The sequence below is a fragment of the Schistocerca gregaria genome, chromosome 5 (genome assembly GCF_023897955.1).
Source record: "Schistocerca gregaria isolate iqSchGreg1 chromosome 5, iqSchGreg1.2, whole genome shotgun sequence".
Taxonomy (NCBI): domain Eukaryota; kingdom Metazoa; phylum Arthropoda; class Insecta; order Orthoptera; family Acrididae; genus Schistocerca; species Schistocerca gregaria.
The window spans coordinates 629,329,190-629,348,259 of record NC_064924.1 but is presented as its reverse complement, the minus strand read 5'-3'; the positions used below and the strand labels follow the sequence as shown (position 1 = coordinate 629,348,259).

General features: G+C 38.1%; 1 protein-coding gene across 1 annotated transcript in view; it reads right to left on the bottom strand.

Moving 5' to 3' along the window:
• Window positions 1-10,797: 10,797 nt before the first annotated feature.
• LOC126271897 (membrane protein FAM174B-like) overlaps window positions 10,798-19,070 on the bottom strand; it is a 28,520-nt gene continuing 20,247 nt past the window's right edge. Inside the window, exon 3 of the mRNA XM_049974279.1 lies at window positions 10,798-11,905. The gene's annotated coding sequence lies outside the window, so the exon portion shown is untranslated. The remainder of the gene's footprint in view (window positions 11,906-19,070) is intronic.

Genomic DNA, 19,070 nt, shown 5'->3' with positions numbered 1-19,070 from the left:
CTGATGGGTGTGATGGCACATATGGCAGCACCCAGCATGCGCTCAGCTTTGTCATACCTAAATTTTCAATCAATATGTGACAAACGCATTATTTAGACGTGCTCATAGTGTCTGCTATCTCTGCCACCTTAATTAAACAGTTCTCTATCACCATTTGGTGAACTTGAGCAATGTTATTGTCAATGTTGCAATTTTTGGATGTCCTTAAGCTGGTGCAGCCACATTTAAATTCTGCTGCCTGAATTTTCTTGGTAGTAGGTGTACTGACTTTCCAAAAAAACTAATTACAACTCTGATGTCGTACAAAAACAAGACCTCAAAACAAGGTTGGCACCTTGCAACCAAACCACAAATAAGCACAGTCACTGCTAGACACAATGGCAAAAGAGATATTGGCATAGACAGGTCCTCAAGAGTTTCCATACACCATCGCTGGAGGAGGGTTGCTTGTCAGAGTTGAGTGCTGCTTGGCTCCAGTCTGCAAACATCACTGAAGACAACAAGCATTGTCTCACTACAGCCAACATTGTGAGAGTTGTATTAGATAGACTATTCATTTAAGTTTATAGACAATTGTACTTTGAGAGAAGAGACTATTATCTTTTACTGTATCAAGTGATATGTTGAAGTTCAGTCAGTGCAACCAGTCACAACTGTTGCCAAATACCTACTAGGAGCATCTGTCTGCAGCAATTTAAGATGGAATGACCACAAATACAGTTGCGAAGACAGGCAGATTTTCAGAAGAACTCCAAGGTTATATAACCCAGGAGGGAAGTTAGAAAGATTGCTTGAACAATTCATGGACTTTGTTCATTGGGTATTGGACCTTTAACAAGTTTAATTACACAGCTCTTCAATAATCCATCACTGGCCTGTTAAACCAGCATGAGTGTGTCATAGAAATGGCCAACAAACTGTAGTAGCTGACAACGGAAAGAAATAACCCATTTGTTTACTGTAATGAACACACCTTAATAATTAAAGACATTTGAACTCCTGCTGGAAGCTGTTCTTCCCAAATATCATCACTGAAATCAGCCAATTGTCACCAACTCTTGACTATGAACTGCCTCAAGAAGTTACCCTCCATCAATTAATTTAGGACCTCTTTTCTTCATTCTCCTGAAATGTGTGTCTCATATTAAAGCTTTGCAAGCTAGTTCCACCAATATATTCTTGGTCTGCCAAAGTGGGCATTTTTTTTACAGTTAGTCCCTTTATTACAGCACTTGACATAGTGCTCTCTAAGCCACTCTCACCACATAGCCAGTCCACTGAATTTCTTGCCTCTCAATATATTTGTTACCTGCCAAGTTCCCATCACAATATACAATTCTTCATTTGTTCACTGTATCAGCTCTTTCACTATCCTTGACTGAGTCAGGATTTGTCTTATGATTCTTAATATTTCAAAGCTTCATTATATTTGCATTCCTGGCTGTCCATGTCTGCACACCATCAAAAACACTTAGTTGAATGATATCAATATACACAGTACTCATCACGGTGTTCTAGAGACTGTATAGAGGACAGTAGAGGATGTTTACATAAGGAACACACCACTGAAAATGTATAATTTGGATATAAAATAAGTTTCATGATCACATCTCTTTCAAATCTACTACCTCACAGCACACGTACAAACTGAGAAGAGTGTTCTGTCATCAGTCCCTGTTATAATTATGACCTCATATACCATTTTCATCTGACTACAAGAACACCTGTGCGAAACTGGTATGTTCACAATCAGCTCCACGCAGATGTCGCACATCCACATCTACATCTACGTGATTACTCTGCTATTCACAATTAAGTGTCTCTACCGTTCCACTCTTGAATGGTGCGCATGAAAAATGAGCACTTAAATTTTTCAGTGCGAGCCCTGATTTATCTTATGGTGATTATTTCTCCCTATATAAGTAGGTGCCACCAGAATGTTTTCGCAATCAGAGGAGAAAACTGAAATTTCATGAGAAGATCCCGTCACAACGAAAAATGCCTTTTTTTAATGATTGCCACTCCAATTCACGTATCATGTCTGTAGCACTATCTGCCCCATTTCACGATAATACAAAACGAGCTGCCCTTCTTTGAACTTTTTTTGATGTCATCTGTCTTTCCCACCTGATGTGGATCCCACACTGCACAGCAATACTACAGAATAGAGTGGATAAGTGTGGCATAAGCAGTCTCTTAGGTAGATCTGTTGCACCTTCGAAGTGTTCTCCCAACGAATCACAGTCTTTAATTTGCTCTACCCACAATTTTATCTGTGTGATTGTTCCAATTTGGATTACTTGTATTTGTAATCCCTAAGTATTCAGTTGCATTGCAGTGCCTGGCGTCGTTGACGGGCCCCTCCAGTGCGGCCCTCTTGCCCGCGGCGATGGACATCAGACGACTGAGCGGACCGCAGCACAACACCGAAATGGCGGGAAATATGGAAGCAGACCGTAGAGGAAAACAAGTTTACACCATCACCATAGATATATAAATCGCCCTATGTTTTTTTAGATCGTATAAAAATGATAATTTTACTGTTTTTTATTAATGCTGACAAGTATATTTTAACCTTGACATCTACATATTTTAATTAAGTATTTTTAATTAATAAAAAAAGATCTACTGAATATAGTATGTGCAAATGGAATGTAACAAATGTACCAGATGCCACCTGTCGGTAATAGTGTTATAATTAATATAAATGACGTGCACTCTGCCAACCAATTTTATGTGACGTAGCATGTGAAAATTGCTGGATTTGGACGGGTTACTCCTGTAACTGAAATAGCAGGTACGCTCTGGTACATTTGATGTTGATTAGATAGGATGAAAAAGATTTGCTTCCGTGAAATAGTAAATTAGTATCATTATTTTTACAGATCTGAAGATGGTTCTGAATGAACTGAAACCGGTCATATGAATAAAAATTTGCAATCAAGACGGTTTTTAAGTAGCATTATAAAATCACTGATTGCTGTTATCCCATAAGACATTATGTCTGTTTTTGCAAAGTAAATGACAGTGTCATCTGCAAATAATCTAAGAAAGCTACTTAGATTGTCTCCTATGGGGTTAATATAGACCAGGAACAGAGGGCCTATAACACTTCCTTTCACTTTCGGCTTTGAAGAGGACATCCTCTGCCAAAAACTGAAGATACATCCTCTGCCAAAAACAAAGGACCTGATGAAGAGTGCTCAAAACATTGCCAATGCCATGGGCTCCTGTAGAGCACATAGGTCAGAGCTCATTATACTGATGTGTTTGTACTGTGAAGCAGGATATTTGAAAGTGATTTTATCTTCAAATTTGTTTTACACCCAAATGATATGTTTTTGACATAGCTTCCTTATCAAAAGTTTATCTACTATCTACCTCTTCAAATGCTAGGATCCTGTAATGGTATTTCTGAACCACCTTGGGTAACATGGTCTTAGTCCAGTATGAGAGGGCACTGGATCACAGCATATTTCATAGGCTGCAGTAGCACTGTCTCCTATCAATTTTCTCCTCTCACAGTCCACATACTATATATTCAAATTTGTTAACTGATTTATAGGTCAATTCACATGCAGCTAGTGGAACCTAGTCTTGCTCAGACTTTCGATTGTTTAAATGAGGAACAGGTATTCGAAAGCTGTTGCATTGAGCTGTCTGAATATGGTTTACTAATCATAAGCATATATAATGTCCTGGAATATTGGGCTACTAGGGCATTTCTAGAGAAATTTGAAACTCTGCTAAGTAGGTTGCAGTTAGGGAAACCATATAAAAAGATTGTAATTTATTCTGATTTTAATATACACTCCTGGAAATTGAAATAAGAACACCGTGAATTCATTGTCCCAGGAAGGGGAAACTTTATTGACACATTCCTGGGGTCAGATACATCACATGATCACACTGACAGAACCACAGGCACATAGACACAGGTAACAGAGCATGAACAATGTCGGCACTACTACAGTGTATATCCACCTTTCGCAGCAATGCAGGCTGCTATTCTCCCATGGAGACGATCGTAGAGATGCTGGATGTAGTCCTGTGGAACGGCCTGCCATGCCATTTCCACCTGGCGCCTCAGTTGGACCAGCGTTCGTGCTGGAGGTGCAGACCGCGTGAGACGACGCTTCATCCAGTCCCAAACATGCTCAATGGGGCACAGATCCGGAGATCTTGCTGGCCAGGGTAGTTGACTTACACCTTCTAGAGCACGTTGGGTGGCACAGGATACATGCGGACGTGCATTGTCCTGTTGGAACAGCAAGTTCCCTTGCTGGTCTAGGAATGGTAGAACGATGGGTTCGATGACGGTTTGGATGTACCGTGCACTATTCAGTGTCCCCTCAACGATCACCAAAGGTGTACGGCCAGTGTAGGAGATCGCTCCCCACACCATGATGCCAGGTGTTGGCCCTGTGTGCCTCGGTCGTATGCAGTCCTGATTGTGGCGCTCACCTGCACGGCGCCAAACATACATACGACCATCATTGGCACCAAGGCAGAAGCGACTCTCATCGCTGAAGACGACACGTCTCCATTTGTCCCTCCATTCACACCTGTCGCGACACCACTGGAGGCGGGCTGCACGATGCTGGGGCGTGAGCGGAAGACGGCCTAACTGTGTGCGGGACTGTAGCACAGCTTCATGGAGACGGTTGCGAATGGTCCTCGCCGATACCCCAGGAGCAACAGTGTCCCTAATTTGCTGGGAAGTGGCGGTGCGGTCCCCTACGGCACTGCGTAGGATCCTACGGTCTTGGCGTGCATCCGTGCGTCGCTGCGGTCCGGTCCCAGGTCGACGGGCACGTGCACCTTCCGCCGACCACTGGCGAAAACATCGATGTACTGTGGAGACCTCGCTCAAAGTCCATCAACTGCACATACGGTTCACGTTCATGCTGTCGCAGCATGCTACCAGTGTTAAAGACTGCGATGGAGCTCCGTATGCCACGGCAAACTGGCTGACATTGACGGTGGTGGTGCACAAATGCTGCGCAGCTAGCGCCATTCGACGGCCAACACCACGGTTCCTGGTGTGTCCGCTGTGCCGTGCGTGTGATCATTGCTTGTACAGCCCTCTCGCAGTGTCCGGAGCAAGTATGGTGGGTCTGACACACCGGTGTCAATATGTTCTTTTTTCCATTTCCAGGAGTGTAGATATAAGAGACGAAAACAGATTTGTTACCACCCTGAAGGATTTGTTGTCTACAAATGGCTTAACACTAAATTTTACTGAGTACACCAGGGTAACAGCCAGTTCTGCCACAAGCATTGATAATATAGTGAGCAGCAAAAATTATGGGAATACAGAAAAACATGTATTAGACTTACGAATATCTGATCACTCAGCACTTTTTATGTCATTGCCATACATAGACAAAACATAGGGGCCCACAGTGAAATTGGTCAGAAATATCAGCCAGCCAAATATAAACACATTTATCTTGAACTTAAAGGAAACCCACTGAACCTTCAGCAACCAGTATTCAGTAAACAATAATTACAACACTTTCATATCTGAATTCAAGAACATTTTCAATGAATCCTTTCCCCTCGTATCAACACGTGATAAATACAATAAAAGTAAGACATCGATTACGGAAGGTATCAGGATCTCTATTATTAGAAAGAGGGAAATGCATAAGGAAGCGAAAACCAACCACGATGCTGAATTTATTAGGTACAAAATCAAATACAAAAAAATATTTGATCAGGTAGTTAAACAAGCAAAACAATTGGCAAACAGTAAATATATAGCTAAGGCCTCAAATAAATCAAAAGCAGTATGGCAGGTTGTCAAGAAAGAAACAGGTACTGAAGAAACAAAAAAATTTTAATTACAAACTAGAAATTGGTGGGAACACTGTTGCTAACACTCGGCACATCTGTGAAGAATTTAATAAGTACTTCATAACCACAAACAAAATCCGTAATTCTTACTTCCACAAATACGACCTGATGCAGTACTGCAGGAATCAAGAGAGTTTAAATTTACTGCAGTATCATGTTATGAAGTAGCTAACATCATACAATCCCCAAAAAATCTTAAATCTGTGGGCTGGGATGAAATATCATAAAGGCAGGAAGTGACAGCATTGCACCTCAACTCCGTAAAATAATAAACCAATCATTTGACGAGGGCTGCTTTCCAGACAGACTGAAATACGCTGAAGTCTGTCCAATCTACAAAAAGGAAAAACAAGATGATTTAGTAAATTTCCGCCCAGTGTATATACTCCCAGTTTTCTCTAAAATAGTTGAACAAATAGTATGTAATCAATTAGAAAAGTACAATAACGAAGGTAATATTATTCTCAATAACCAATATGGGTTTAGGAAGGGACGAAACACTTTACAAGCTGTAAATGAACTAATCTCTAAAGTAAGTAAATGCCTTGACAACAAACAAAGTGTATCTAGTATTTTTTGTGCCCTCTCAAAGGCATTTGGCACAGTAAACCATAAGCTACTGCTCCAAAAATTGGGTACCTATGGCTTCCATGGAAAATCTATAAGATGGTTTTCATCTTCTCGAAACCAAAGGGTGGTGATGCATCAAAAGGGAGAGAAAACTTGCTCTAGCTGGAAAGAAATTCAAGCAGGCGTGCCCCAGGGCTCGATATTAGGACCACTTCTGTTCTTATATTACATAAATGACATGCCTAGCAAAGTAAATACACATACAATACTTTATGCAGATGACTCAACTGCTGTAGTCTGCTGCAAAAAGAGTGATGAATTAGTAAGGACCACGAAACAAACTCTACAAGAACTTAAACAATGGATAAAAGATAATGCTATGAAATTAAATCTTGAAAAAAACCCAAATCATACACTTAAGGACCAAACGAACTACTGAATGTACATCACAAATAGAATATTCAGGTAAAGAATTGACCACAGTTGATTCTGTAAAATTTCTTGGGATAGCTTTAAATAAAAACTTGCAATGGACCGGCCATGTGGACAGTTTACTGAAGAGATTAAATAGTTTAGTTTATGCAATGAGGGTACTACACAAAGTAACGGATTTAACGGTGCAGAAAACTGTATACCACATGTATTTCATAACACTTATAAGATATGGAATAATATTTTGGGGTAATCAGAGCTATGACAGGAACTAATAGTAGACATTCATGCAAACCACTATTCGAAAGCCTGGACTTCATGACAATGCCTTCCATCTTCATATATGAAATACTTCTCTTTGAACAGAAAAACTCGCATCTGTTTGAAGGAAATACATTCACACATGCCTATGAAACTAGACATAAATTGAAATACATGCTACCTTGTCACCGACTCACAGTATATGAAAATACCCCATATTACATGGCTCTGAAGATCGGAAATAAGATAAGGTCAATATTTGGGGAATCCACATTGGAGACCATTGGCACATACCGAAAAAGCAAATGTTGTTATACTCTAGAAGAATTTCTAAATGAATAAAAAGCAGTGTTATAGTTTAGAAGAATTTATAAATAGGAATAGGAAGTAAAGATACAAGTACAAATGGCAAACTTTTGAAGCCATAAATATATACAAAGTATACACATTCACTCTAAATTCATGTTTATATATAGAATTATAGTTTGAAAGGTGGCTTGTATCCCGTTCAGTACATTCCATACCTCATATAGGTGTGTGAAGGCTAAGGTAATGATTCAATGAATTACAAAAAGATTTAAAATATAATGTTGTATTTTTATTATAATAAGCAATGTATGTATTACATATTTCCTGTAGTATATAAAATACTGTAACAACTTAGGTTAAAGACTGATGAGTCACCAATGTTCTCAATTGAATGATTGTAGAAAAATATGTTATGTGACAATAAGGTATCTTATCTTATCTTACCTTGATATTAGGATGCATTCAAGTCTTACTTTCATTCGTTTGTACCACTACTTTTGCCTTGAATTTTAATTTCATCATTGCTTCTTCCATGTACACATTGAATAGTATTACATCCCTGTCTTACACCGTTTTTAATCCGACCACTTCATTCTTGGCTGTCCACTTCCCTCTGGACTCTCGCACATCTTTTACATTACCCGTCTCTCCCTATAGCTTACCCCTATTTTTCTATGAATTTCAAACATCTTGCACCAGTTTACACTGCCGAATGCTTTTTCCCACGTCAAGAAATCCTATGAAAGTGCCTTGATTTTTCTTTAGCCTTGGTTCCATTATCAACCGCAACATTAGAATTGCATTGAATTTACCTTTCCTGAAGCCAAACTGATTGTCATCTAACACACCCTTAATTTCCTTTTCCATTCTTTTTATATTATTCTTGTCGCCAGACTCGTACATTCTACACACTAATGTGAATAGTTGTTTTGTTGCCACTTTCCCCACTGATTTTTAGAAATTCTGATAGTGTGTTATCCATCCATATTGCCTTATTTGATCTGAAGTACTCCAGAGTTCTCTTAAATTCTGATTCTAGTACTGTATCCCCATCTCTTGTAGATTGACTATTGTTTCTTCTTCTATCACTCTAGACAAATCTTCCCCCTCATAGACGCCTTCAATGTGCTCTTTCCATCTATCCGCTCTCTTGTCCACATTTAACAGTGGAGTTCCCTTTGCACTCTTAATATTACCACCCTAGCTTTAAATTTCACCAAAGGTTGTTTTGACTTTCTTATATGCTGAGTCAGTCCTTTCGACAACCATTTCTTTTTCAATCTCTTCACGTTTTTCACGCAGCCATTTCATCTTATCTCCCCTGCACTTCCTATATATTTCATTTCACAGTGACTTATTTCTGTATTCCTGAATTTCCTTGAACACTTTTGTACTTCCTTCTTCCATCGATTAACTGAAGTATTTCTTCTGTTACCATGGTTTCCTCGCAGTTACCTTCTTTGTACCTATGTTTTTCCTTTCCAACTTCTGTGATTGCCATTTTTAGAAATGTCCATTCCTCTTCAACTGTACTGCCTACTGAGCTATTCCTTATTGCTGTGTGTATAGCCTTCCAGAACTTCAAGCATATCTCATCATTCTTTAGTACTTCTGTATCCCACTCTTTGCATATTGATTCTTCCTTATTAAACTCTTTAAACTTCAGCTTACTCTTCATCAATATTACATTGTGATCTGAGTCTGTATCTGCTCCTGGGTATGCCTTACAATCCACTATCCGATTTCGGGATCTCTCTCTGGCCATGATGTAATCTAACTGAACTTTTCCCATATCACTCGGTCTTTTCCAAGTATACCTCCTCCTTTTGTGATTCTTGAACAGAGTATTTGTTATTACTAGCTAAAATGTATTACAGAAATTAATTAGTTTTTCTCCTCTATCATTCCTTGTCCCAAGTCCATATTCTTCTGTAAGCTTTTCTTCTATTCCTTCCCCTGCAACTGTTTTCCAGTCTGTCATGACAATTAAATTTTCATCTCCCTTTACAGACTGTATTACCCTTTCAATATCCTCATACTTTCCCGCTGTCTTCATCTTCAGCTTGTGATGTCGGCATGTGTACCTGAACTATTGTTGTCAGTGTTGGTTTGAACAGCCCTGTCACTGAACTGTTCAAAGTAACACACACTCTCTGCCTTACCTTCCCATTCACAACGAATCCTATGCCCCTTGTACCATTTCCTACTGCTGTCAATATTAGCCTATACTTATCTGACCAGAAATCCTTGTCTTCTTTCCATTTCACTTCACTGAGAACTACTATATCTAGACTGAGCCTTTGCATTTGCCCTTTTCAGATTTTCTAGGTCCCCTGCCACGTTCAGGCTTCGATATTCCATGCCCCAATTAGTATAATGTTATCCTTTCATTGGTTGTTCAATCTTTTTCTTATGGTCATCTCATCCTTGGTAGTCCCCTCCTGGAGATCCGAATGGCGGACTATTCCAGAATCCAATGGAGAGATCATTACGACACTGTCCTGTGTATACACATTGTGTGTTTTTGAGGCAGCGGTTTCCATTGCCTTCTGAATCCTCATGCTGTTGATCATTGTTGATTCTTCTGCTTTAGGAGCAGTTTCCCACTCCAAGGACAAGAGACTGCCCTAAACCTCTGTCCATTCCACCGCCCTCTTTGACAAGCCCATTGACGGAATGAGGGTGACTTCTTATGCCGGAAGTCTTTTGCACCAGTGCTGAATATTAATCAAAACTTAAGCAGTGGTGGGTTTCGAACTTGGGTCCGAGGACGTTTTGATTACTATTAAAAGATGCTAGGCCTATATCATGGGTGCATACAGATTAGTTTCAAGATAAGTATTATGCCAACTTCAGTCCAGAGATGACAGCAGGGCAGAGTGACATGTAAAAAAGGTTGAAGAGGAGGAGAAATGATAAGTGAAATAAATACTGAAATTAAGCTCTAGGAGGAAAACAGGAAGATGACAGTATTAAACTATCCTTTTCAAGGTAGAAACTTACAGTTACAAAAGCTAGAACAACTTCTACCTACTTTTCGGCATGTTTAATGGCAGTACTTGCACTTTTGCACCGTGAAGATCCGTACTGGCCAGCCAGTAAGCCTTGTTGTAATTTTACAGTTTTCTCAAACTGTTTTTCCTTTTCATCCCTACAAGAATGTAATTTGATCTGACACAGTTCACAACAACAGGACTGAACCAAATATGCATACATAAGCTATTTGATTGTCATTAGTATATAAAGTAAGGGAAAGGTAACAACTCACCTAGAGCAGATCAATCGGTAGGTGGAGAACATTAACAATCCATACGAAATTTTAGTTTCATAAAAGGTTTTTAAGATGAAAGGAATGAATGTCTAAGATGTTGTCAAAATAATTTATTTACATAACATGTTAGCAACAATTTGTACATATTAAATCAGGCATTTACAAATCAGACTTTAGCTTATTTTCTTTTTTTGCCATCTTTTGATCAGTATCAGTCAAAGCTGCCTCTTTTTTTATAATGCTTTAGAGGCAGTTAAAGCTTTTAGATATGATATACAACAGCTTTCTCCAATTTCTTCACATATCTGCAATTAACATTAAAATTAGTAATAGCTTTTGATAAAAGTCCCGCATGGCTTTCTTTTCAAGAGAGCTCGTTGGGTTCCAACTGTTAGTACAAGGATATTCATCTGTTTTGGAAATCAAGCATTCATTAACAAGGTATTCAATATTTCAAAAATAAAAATGTTTTTTAAAATTCAGATCTGATGACCTAACTCATACAGAATACACTTGGGCAATTTGATAATAAAAGGAAGCTACCTGCAACGAAAGTAATGATTGCTTGGAATATTTTTTTATGCCAATAAAAAATATGTATCTAAAATTTTGCCAGTTGTCTGACTGAATCAACTTCCACATCTCCATATTTTGAACATGGGCCAGATCAAAAATTTCACAGCATTTCCTCATTTCAGAAGCATTAGGCCAAATTATCAATTCCAATGGATAAAAAGTAAATAAATGATTATTCAGTCTAAATATTGTAAATGTTAGTTAATGTTAATTTGTCAAAGGCAGAATTAAGTATGTTGTCCACCATTTTGAAATACAGATTTTACCAGTCATGTTATCCTTTATCTCCAAACTTACACAATTGTCATTTTCAACAAAAAGCTTTTCCCCCCTTCTTTTTTTTCTTTCTTCATCATCTGAGGGTACTATTTTTCTCAGAGATATTTAAGGGAAACCATTAATGCAGACAGGTGAACAAATACTGCATGACAGGAAAAGAGTTGCAGAACAACACAAACTAAAATAGTTCTCTCCTTGTAAGTAGCCTGGTCAACGTGCATTTCATAACAGTCATCCATAACACTGACGTAACAGCTGCAGTCACTTTAAGAAACGCACAAAACCTCTTAACATGAAGAAGTGGCAGCAAGTTAACACTCCAGTCTCACAGATGTTTATGTAAATTTACTGCAAAAGAAACAAGAAAAAATTCCACAAATATTATTAAAAATAAGGACATCTGTAATGTCACACACAATTAATAGATCCACATCTAGTAACATTTAGAAACACTATGTTATAGGGACCGTATTTAATGAAGTGAAACAATTTTGTCCAAATTTAATTTGATAATAGGCTACAACTAAAAATTTAAATCACATAATAATGGCACAAGCACTGAAAACAATAATTCAATTAACTGAATAATGTTACTCAATCCACCTGCTAACATAAGGGCAGAGGACGAGGGGGGTGGGGGGGGGGGGGGGAGAGGGAAGGGGTTCTTCATGTCTTAACGACGAGGTAATTACAGGTGGATGAACTAGTAAATAGCAAAAAATCATGGTTATTACTCCTTCTGAAATCAAATGACGTACTAAATGAATGAGAGTATATAAGTATTATGGAGTTTTACTTTCAAGATGGGAGTGGACTAAAACATATATTATTCAGCTATAGCTACTCATCTTCTACCATTATTACAGCAGAGCCTCTGAAGGCATAATTGAATAGTCTGGATCCGGACCCCCCTCCCCATGCTGTTACTACTATAATAATGGACAATTTTCAAATAACCACTCAACATTTAAACAGATGCAATTCAAAATTACTCCAGCTGCTGTAATTTTGTAAGGTGCTAATTTTCATTCAGTGTGTCAGCAGTCAATCTCTATTTCATGCAGTCAATAATACTGTCATCCAGATTCACTTGTACTGTAAAGTTTCTTACTAAGTTTGGTGACAGACATCATAATATCTTTATTTGACAAATAACTATCACTATCTGTTTAAGAAAGGTGTGCAAGATCAACAAATGGAGTCTAAAGGAAACAGGAAAGAAGAACATATTTCAAAGTCTGACAACTGAAGAATTACCAACAAATTAAATAGGCAGTGCATATGAGTGGAGAACATTTAAGACAACATCAGTAAACTATGTTGACAAGTCTGTGGTAAACCAATAGTAAAATGAAACAGAAGGAAACCAGCCAGTGAAATCGCAGGGTAAAGGAAGCTGTTAAAGAATGGAACATATTGAATGAAACAAATACTTGGAGAAACACAAACAAACCCACAGGATCAAACCAGTAGATGCTCAAAAACTATCCACATTGGAACAAGCTTATAGGGACAAGAAGCTTAGGGTTAAGAAAGTAGTGAAGCAAAAAAAAGGAGATAAGTTGGGGAATACTCACCTAAAGACTAGAGAAGGACAGCAAAGGAAACAATAAAATGCTATACAGACTAGTAGATAGCAAAACATCAGATAGTGAGGGCATAAAAGTAATACACAGGATAAAATGGGACCACAGTCCACGATGCAAAATGGGATCAGAGAAAATATGAAAACATACTTGAACACATTACAGAATCTCAAGGAGATACTGGAGGAGGAATTGAAAATAAAAGATTTACCAGAACTTGAAGTGGAACAACCACCTCTTACAGAGAACATCTAGAAGCAGATGAAAGGAGGCAAATCAGCCGAGCCTGATGAACTGATGGAAGACATGATCAAAGTAATAAGGCATAGAAGGAATAAAATGGCTACAGTGAACACAGCGAATCATTTGGGAGGAAATTAAAGTACCAGACAACTGGAAGGAGGGGGCGTAACATCACTGTTCATGAAAGGAAGTAGACGAAAGTTCTCTAATTATAAGGGGATCACACTGTCTTAAAGATATTGAAAAACGTTATTAATAAAAGATTCCGATAATTGTCAGAAAACCAGTTTTATCAATAACAACACGGATCTGAGGTCACAGTTCGTTGTGATAGACAGTAAATCATCGAGTAGAACAGAAGTGATATCTGGTGTTTCGCAAGGTAGTGTCATAGACCCTCTGCTGTTCCTGATTTACATAAATGATCTACGTGATGACCTGAGCAGTCCCCTTAGATTGTTTGCAAATAATGCTGTAATTTACCAGCTAGTAAAATCATCAAACTATCAATTCCAGTTACAAAATGATCCGGACAGAATTTCTGTATGGTGCAAAAAGTGGCAATTGGCACTAAACAAAGAAAAGTGTGAGGTCATCCACATGAGTACTAAAAGAAATCCGATAAATTTTGGGTATACGATAAATCACACAAATCTACGGGCTGTCAATTTCACTAAATACCTAGGAATTACAATTACGAGCAACTTACATTGGAAAGACAACATAGATAATATTGTGAGGAAGGTGAAACAAAGACTGCAGTTTGTTGGTGTGCTTTGTTGGCAGAACACTTAGAAGATGCAACAACCCCACTAAAGAGACATCTTACATTACATTTGTCCATCCTTGGCTGGAATATTGTTGCGCGGTATGGGTTCCTTACCAGGTGGTATTGACGGAGGACATAAAAAAAGTGCAGAGAAGGGCAGCCTGTTTCGTGTTATAGCGCAATAGGTGTGAGAGTGTCACTGATATGATACCCAAGTTGGGATGGCAGTCACTGAAACAAAGGCTGTTTTCTTTGCGGCGAGATCTATTTATGAAATTTCAATCACCAACTTTCTCTTCCGAATGCGAAAATATTTTGTTGAGACTCACCTATGTAGGGAGAAATGATCATCATAATAAAATAAGAGAAATCAGAGCTCGAACAGAAAGATTTAGGTGTTCCTTTTCCCCGCGCGCCATTCGAGAGTGGAATGGTAGAGAAGTAGTATGAAAATGGTTTGATGAACCCTCTGCCAGGCACTTAAGTGTGAATTGCAAAGTAACATTGTAGATGTAGAAACAGAAGAAGAACCACAGATCTCATATTTACACTATGACATTTAATGGAAAAGTATTGGGAAAAGGAGAAAGATCTCGTAAACATTCCTGGATTTGGAAAAAGCATATGACACTGAGGTAAGGTGTAAGAGCTGGGACTGTTTAGAAAAATGTATGGTTTCAAACTCCCTAATAACAGGCAACTGCTACATGAAATCTGCAAAAGTTGTGTACAAATGGGCAATGGCAGATCAGGCTGGTTCAGGACAGACAAAGGAGTGCACTTTCTCCATTACTTTTTACTGCACTTACAGATGTGATTATAAAGGAAATCAAGAAGGCAGAAAATGGTGATCTCAACGCTTTAGCCTTTACTGATGATGTAGCTATTTGGGGAGAAACAGTACTATAAGTAGTGTGAAGACTAGATGAGTGGAACTCCAAATTTAACAAGTACTAGCTGACAGTAAGCAGGAACAAAGCTGTAGCAATGATTATCAGCAGGGCACCTGTGGAGGCCAACCCAATGCTAAATAGAGAAAATTTAATATGTGGACACTTCCAATTACCTAGGAAGCACAATATCAAGGACTGGAACAGCCAATCTAGAAGTACGGATCAGAGTAACAAAGGAACCTTCATCAAGTACAGAACCTTGTTCGAGGCCAGGGAGTTCCTCCAAAAGACAAAGAGACCATACTTAAAACTTCTCTCCTACCAATTATTACATACAACTTTTTGTGCTGTATAATTAACTACCAGAAGACTAGAAGAGAGAAAATTAGAAATAAGATATCATAGGAGAGATCCAAGTGGACCTGTCAGTGACAGAGACTGATCACTGCAAGGCTCAAGTGGTCTGGACGTGTGGAGAGGATGAAGATGACTGCTTGCCAATACAATACTTGTATAGAAATGAGCACGGGAAAAGACCAGCTGGATGACCCAGTAAATGAAGGCTGCATCAGATTAAGTACGCCAAGATAGAGCAAAATGGAGCAAACTGTTCATAAACACCCTATCTGGCTCACTGGAAGAATACAACGATGATGATATCAAATGAACAAAAGACCAGTAGCCCCTCATGCTATGATTTGAATTTCCTCACACTGAGTATTAATACTGATGAAGATATAGAAAATCTTAAAACTGTGTACATCATGGTACTTAATAGCCTAGAAATTTAGTATTTTAGGAGACTGCCCACATACAATGATTGGAAAGGCATTTACAGTGCATGGGACATGAATAAAAAATATGGCACTTTTATTAATAAGGTTATCACCTTGGTTGAAAAAAGCAGTAGCCTTGATTAAACTGGCGTCTTAAAAAGGAAAGAAAAGGATCATTTGTGTCAATCTATGAAAAGTAGGCATTTCATAGAGGAAAAAGGAAACTGCACCTGTCTTCCATGTCATCAAGACATATGACTGAAGTTTTGTAGCTCATATGACATTTTTGAAGACAATAATACAGATATCTAAGTCAAGTAAATCTATTGTCTTAAATGGTCACATCAGATAGTAAAACAGAACCAATAAGAGTTTTTTGCGAAGAGGAGGCAAGCATAGCTGATACACAACACAGTAAATGGTACTTTGGTAATTATTGTATGAAGTATGGAAAATCCCTTTACAAAGCACTTTATATCTTGTACAGATGACATGTCATCATCAGGTTCAACAAACTATGTTTTGAAATATCTGATGATATTGTTTTCAAGTACTTTAAATAAGTAGACATATCACATTCTCTTCACCAGAAGAATGTCAACTATAAAAGAAACTTCAAAAATGTATGAGGTAACAGTCAAATACCAATAAAGTTAGAGAATTCATATGTGTTAAACAATATTTCACATTATTTTCCATAACCAACAATTTATCACTGGGACATTTTTTCAACTAGCCTTACTGAAAAAGTTTAGTCCTGTATAGGCAAGTGTGACTGTCTGAAGTGTTTAACTCTTGGAAACCACTTTTTACAAACACAGGAAGAATGATTTTAATGAAAAATAGGCAATAAATGACAAGCTACAGACATTTTCTGTTAACTTATCAAAGGAGTTGACAGTGTGAATCACAACCTTTAAGCGAATTAGAATATTACCGGGTAATTGAAAATGTTAAAAAAGGATCAGGTATAATTGCTAACAGAAAAGAAAAGGATTTCCTATTTATCTATATTGTTGGGTTATGTAAATTGATATCAGCAGCTTCCTGTTTGCTCTTTGCTGTTACCATTAGTCTGTGGTTGTCAAGTATTTGTATATTTGTGTAGTCACAGTACTGCACATACTGACTTTGATGTAATAAACCATCCTTTCACAATGTTTCTATGTGCAATTATAAAAAAAATGCTCAACAAGTATTATGGCAACAATTTGTAGGTCTGTCTTTGCATACACCACCAACTTTTTATATGGTTGTGTGTGATAAAAATGCAATTTTTGCAGGTAGTTTTTCAACAACTGCTGGACATCAATACATTCAAAGCAGTGCCACTGGAGGTGCATTAAATGAGTGGACCACAGGGTCACATTATTAGTTATGAAAGTATCGATGGTTGAATGGAATGCAGACACTATGTGTACCCAGGGTACATCATTTATTCAGAGATCAGACCAACTTTTCAGTGTGTATTGAACTGCATGGAAGCATTACCATGAATTTACTAAGCAAATTTAGCCAAAACCTTCTCCTCCCAACTATCTCTAGTCTCCACAATCACTGAAATAAGAGAGTTTGGAACACAGAACACTTACTGTGTGTGTGTGTGTGTGTGTGTGTGTGTGTGTTGAAGGCATTTTTGGCCTAAAGGTCATTTGCTGATATACTTCTCATTGTGCCTATCCGTGACTCAGCATCTTCGCTATGCAGTGAGTAGCAACTATTCTCTTCACAATATTGTCAATGTTTACTACATGGTTTTAAAAGGTTGAGTTATTTGAGAGTATGGGTAGCATCTGTCCCACTGGTGTATGAAGATGGCAATAAAGTAACCTACGTTATTTAATTTAATGCGTGTATCTTATAACACTCATAACAACAACACTCAATACTCAACTCTCCCCCTATGTGGTTAGTAGCAATCTATCCTTTTTCATAATATTGTTTTTATTCCATCCTGGGTTTCCCACTGTTTAATATTTATAATTAAGTGAACACACAGAAATGAAGATTCAACAGGTTATGAGGCCCAGAGATCTAAACATGAAAAAAGGTGAAAACGAATGGTGTGAACAATGTAACGAGATCGCGAAATCAACAAAAGCAACAAAGAAATGCTGAAGCAAAGAAAGAAGAAAAATACTTAAAAATGTCTGAAAAAAGAATTTCGTGATATAAAGTTTTCAAGGGCAGCAACACTTTTGCTATGCGGGATGTCAAAATTAGAGTAATGTTTACTATGCAAGAGCTACGTGATCATGTGGGTAGAACTGAATTACCTGAAAATGTGAAAAGAAAAAAAGAAGTAGAAGTAGCAGCAGCAGCAGCAGCAAGGTGAAACATAATACAAGACTACCATAAATGATGCATTCTTTTTCAAAGTTCTGTATTTTTCCAAAGTATTAAATGCAAAAATATGATTCATACATTAATCGAACTGTAAACTCACCAAGTTTGCATTTTGCACTCTACAAACATTCTGACTTACCCTCTGGTCACACAACACAAATCAAAACAGCAGTCAAGTTTGTTCCATACTTTATGTAGCAACATTCTGTCAATTGGTATCACAGCAGCACTGATGCATTCTCTGAGCTGTTCTAGAGTTCTTTGAAGTGGGGTTATGTAAACATAGTCCTTAATGCAACTTTGAAGGAAAAAGAGCAGCACCTTCTTCATTACTATGTCCAATCCAGCAATGTGGCAGACTATCTTTCAGACAGCAATGAACCTTTGTGCTCCCAATAGAAGGTGCCACATTTTGCTGGAAGATTAAATTCTTGGTATCAGCAGTCATTTGTGGAAACAACCACAACTGCAACATACCAATGTAAGAGGTACCTGTCACAGTCTTCTCACAGGAGAAAAATGGCCCATACAGCTTGATCTATGACAAGGGACAGAAAACATTAACCTTCAGAGAATCTTGTTCATGTGCCATAATTTCATGAGGATTTCAGTGCCCCACACTATCACATTGGGGTGAATAACCTTCGCACACAAATTGAAGGCTACTTCGTCACAGAATATCCACTTTGAAGTGAAATGTTCATCCTGAAATACTTGCTGCATTCTAATGAAACATTGAAGATGCCAGCCATAATCTTCCAGTTTTAATTGTTGCTCAGGGTGCAGACTATTCTTTTCCACAGTGCCTTTTGAATGTAAGCAGCACTGTTGTAACTTCTTCTTCTTCTTCTTCTTCTTGCATTACGGCCTCTATAGAACCACGGGTAGCCCCTTCGTGGA